The following is a 4,632-nucleotide window of genomic DNA, read 5'->3' on the forward strand; positions in this document are numbered from 1 at the left end:
GAGAATATTGTGTAAAGTTCATTGACAAACTATTTACAAAGAAAGGTGTACAACGACCTTTATCATCTATCCATATAAAGGTTCGATCCTAGATTGAGAGTTTAAAGTCAGCTGTCGAACAGTTTGCACCACCGAGATTGATCATCAAAGATCAAGGTAAGTACATATTTTATTCTTTTCTTTCTGGGCCTCTCTCTTATTTCCTATAAGTGTTTGTGCTACTGAAGTTATCTGAAATGTTGAAATGTACGATCTACTAAGTTCATCATCGCTCACTGTATGTTTTTCAGAAAATGAAATTCTTTGGCTTGACCGCAGTGATTTCGTTGGTTCTCGTCGTAAAGGATGTACTATTGATTTGTCCACAAAGGTATACTGTTTTCTAGTGTCTTCAGTTCTTTTTCATGTTCAGGTCACACTCTTTTTCTTTACCGCAACATATCTTCAGTCTTTTCTGATCATCAGTTACATTAACTGATATTATATATATATATATATATATATATATATATATATATATATATATATACATTTATTATATGCTCAATTTTATTCCATTAACTTTACATTGCCAGAATCGTGCAGTATTAGCCGATACTGAACCCGCACGCCAATACGCAAATAGCATTAACGTGCATAAAGGAACTACTTTCTATTGTAAACAAGCACTGGACGCAGACGGTAGCATTTTTGGTTTGTAAACAAATCATGTACACTCGCGTAAGAGGCGCTTTACGTTGTGGTTGTTTAAATTTGTTTCTGAATGAACTAAAACAGATGTTTCGTGGACTGCCACATATCAGCTGCTTTGGCACATTACGCGTTGAAACAATGTGTCGGATTTAGGCTAGCTACAGTATTCAACAGACGCAAGAAAATGTCCTTACAAATAACATAAAAGTGACAAGTCATATACTGTCTTCTTTAGCTGGTGATTAGAATGGCAAAAAAAATATAATTACAGTTTTACATCCTGAACTTCCTCAAAATGTACTTTCTAAGCTTTGCAAATCCGAATTACATGACCCATGCTACAGGTTCTGAATCTTGATAACACATTTCGAAATTGTACTGTGTGCATATACATCCTCCTTACTGATCTTAAAATGAAATCAGCATTAAATTCCATAGCGTCCTTTTGATAATTGCAATTGAAAGTCTTGATAATTTTCCCACATTATGATTTCAAACATTCAATGACAGAAACAAAAACACATTTATAGATGTCAACACGCTTCTCGCTAGCTTATTCAATCCCATGTATTTCATTTGGAATTGTCACATACAAATCCAGTCCATAATCACTAAATTTCGTAGAATCGAAAACAATACCAAAAGCTATTCATTCCAGATCAAATGGAAAAGTTGCTGCAATGCATATTCATTCACAAAATGACTCCACATTTCAATTATAACTAGACACACCATTTTCTTTCGAAAGTTATGTCGAGGACGAGACTAAGTTCAAATGTATTGAGTTATGTGCTTAGTCATACAGTTGGTGTTGTGTAATTATGAATATGCGCTTGTGTATTTAGTTTGGAATACGGTATACATTCATTTATGTTGTTTCGTGTAGTATATTTTGTTTATAGAATTAAGCCTAAGGTAGAATACAAAATGAGCATATAATAAAAGGGTTACTGCATTTGAATGGGAAAATGTGAATTCGTTTTGTCGGACGAATATACTGCACTCCCATGATCGTGCAGTATTCCAACCCAAAAACTAGTTCATATATATATATATATATATATATATATATATATATATATATATATATATATATATATATATATATATATATATACCGAGAGAGTGAGAGACAGAGAAAGAGAATTAAAAACATAAAGCAACAGAACGAAACTTATTTATCCTGGATTCTACAGAAGAATACTTGATAATATCTGTCAGAGATAATGTTTGATACAACTAATACAAGTATACAGGTTAGACAACTTTTAAATCTTACTCTGCGGTGGTTCGAACTGAAATCCGGCAGTAAACGGCACCCATTGCCGTGTGTGAATGCACCAGACCATATTCCATCCCGACTTATCACACATCACCATAATAATGCTAGTCAGTCGGTGTAATATGAAATCGTGGGAAGCAGACACACTCGCTTTACGACCTAGTACTGTTTACCTGCGGACCTTAGTTCGAATCTCTTGATCTTTTTGTATCAAATATTCATTCTGCCTGGTATTAACAATCATTTCTCTGTGGAATCCAGTGATAACACTTTCCGTTCTCTTTGGTGAATATTTGTAATTCTCCACAATGAAGCCCATATACATTGTTTTCGTTCATTGGATTCCGGACAGAATGTGTATGATAATTAATTACTAGGTCATCAGGCGGCTGTGTCTGCTATGCACAAGTGCTTATACCACAGACAAAGGAGCATAATTTGTAGGTGATGTGTTTTTTATGGCGATGGAATATAGGCTGGTGCAGCTGGCAAGGCGATGGGTGTCGTTTAACCGTAGTCCTCGGTTCGAACCTCCGTAAAGTACAAATAAAAATATTTAAAACCTGTGTTATAGTATTACCTATATATATATATATATATATATATATATATATATATATATATATATATATATATATATATATATATTGATGCATGATATATAGTTAGATCGATTACCAACTACATAATATATGACGTAGTCTGGTTATTGATAAGTATGATCTCCATTAGCTATAGAATATGGCATACACTCGTCGTATAATTCAACGTTTTACATACAATTTCCTCTCCTTCAGCGGATGCGAATGTGGTGAATTTTGTGTTGGAAGCAACAACAGATGGTGCAACAGTACCAATAACACGGAATGCTCGTGCAAGAAAGGTATTTCAAATATTTCACCTTGACAGCTGTTTAAAACCCTTAATTTCTTTTCCGGTGGCCGAAGTTGTTAGAGTGTCGGACTCAGATGCGCGTGGTCGCGGCTTCAAACTCCCGCTGAGTCATAGCAAGGACCTAAAATTGGCGTATGCAGCTACCTTTCTAGGGTCTCAGAGTTATGAATTTAGTATTATGATTGTTCGGCAGGGTATCAGGATAATGTGACCCGGTGGAACACTATTATACATGTTTGTTGTATGATTCATCACTGTAAACTACCAGACAGCATATATCGTGACGATATAACTGAAAAATGGTTAAAGCTACATTACAATTTCAAATGACGCACGCTTCTAATTGTATTTAATGAAGACAGCGTTAGCTGTTCTACTGCCAAACAATCCACTGCTATTGTTTCGGAGTCTCCCGCCGCTACTGCTCCAGGTGTTACTAATAATATAAAGAATACTAAATGCCAATACGATTTAATCAATCGCTAATGAGGATGATGAGGATGTTGATGTTTGTTATCATAGCTACCATCTGAATCACCACATCTATCAGAATTATTGCAAACGCAATAGCCATCATCATTATCATCATCATCATCATCATCATCATCATCATCATCATCATCATCATTGCCATCCTGATCACTTTATTGTTACAGGATGCCTGGTATATGACCGATTGATGGAAATAGGAGATAGAGAAGATATTTACTGTGCACATTGCTCTCGTCCAAATACACACACTAACGGAGATGAAGTTGTAAGTAACAATATTTTGTGGTATTTTTGTACAAGAAGGTGAATACAATTGTTTGATTTACTGTCACAACTCGAGGAGAACCTGTGATACTGTGTGCGTGTTAATTATTTTAGCAAAAACGTATTTTACCAGAGGAGGCATATCTGGCCCAGATTAAAAAAAAATGTTACACTGGGATCAGTCCTTTATATCCTATCGTACCCTTGTCCCATCATACCCATGCTAGGCTACCAACTATACCATTTTTGCTAATTTGTGTATACAGCATGATCTGATAAGCATTTCATAACCCTGTTTGACTCTTTGTTTCTAACATAATGACCGGAATAAAAACAAAAAGAATACGTCTCTTGTTTTAGTGTTTTGGGGTGGAAGAATTTTGCACACCTGATAATCTTACTCTCAACGTCGACTATCCTGAAGTAGAAAGTCCACATTGTCCCGTGTTGAATAACGTCAACAATCAAACTGATGAATACGACTACAATGACGACAACACAGCAGGTAATATATTATATTATATTGTCTTGTCTTGTGTTGTCTTGTCTTGTCTTGTCTTGTCTTGTACTGTCTTGTACTGTCTTTTCTTATCTTGTTCTGTCTTGTCTTGTACTGTCTTGAACTATCTTGTCTTGTACTGTCTTGTACTGTCCTGTCTTGTACTGTTTTGTGATGTATTTTCTTATCTTGTACTCTCCTGTCTTGTACTCTCTGGTCTTGTATTGTCTTGCCTTGTCTTGTGCTGTCTTGTCTCGTACTGTCTTGTACTGTTTTGTACTGTACAAGACAGTACAGTACTGAACAGTACTGTACGGTCTTGTACAGTACAGTACAATACAGTACAGCACATACCGGCACAGCACAGCACAGTACAGTACAGTACAGTACAGGTCAGTATAGTACAGTACAGTACTGAAATGTGCTGTGCTGTACTGTACTGTACTGTACCGTATTATATTATGTTATATTACATTATATTATATTATATATGCAGTAAATAAACATG

At 35.4% G+C, this 4,632-nt stretch overlaps 1 long non-coding RNA gene across 1 annotated transcript; it reads left to right on the top strand.

Annotated features, from left to right (window-relative positions):
• Positions 1-260: 260 nt before the first annotated feature.
• Positions 261-4,102, top strand: LOC149791186 (uncharacterized). The gene is made up of 4 exons (XR_016423159.1): positions 261-370; positions 2,773-2,858; positions 3,526-3,626; positions 3,986-4,102. It is a non-coding gene; the product is annotated as an uncharacterized LOC149791186 (long non-coding RNA).
• The last annotated feature ends 530 nt before the right edge of the window (positions 4,103-4,632 follow it).

The sequence above is a fragment of the Sinohyriopsis cumingii genome, chromosome 9, assembly GCF_028554795.1.
Source record: "Sinohyriopsis cumingii isolate HCF-2022 chromosome 9, ASM2855479v2, whole genome shotgun sequence".
In the NCBI taxonomy this organism is placed as follows: domain Eukaryota; kingdom Metazoa; phylum Mollusca; class Bivalvia; order Unionida; family Unionidae; genus Sinohyriopsis; species Sinohyriopsis cumingii.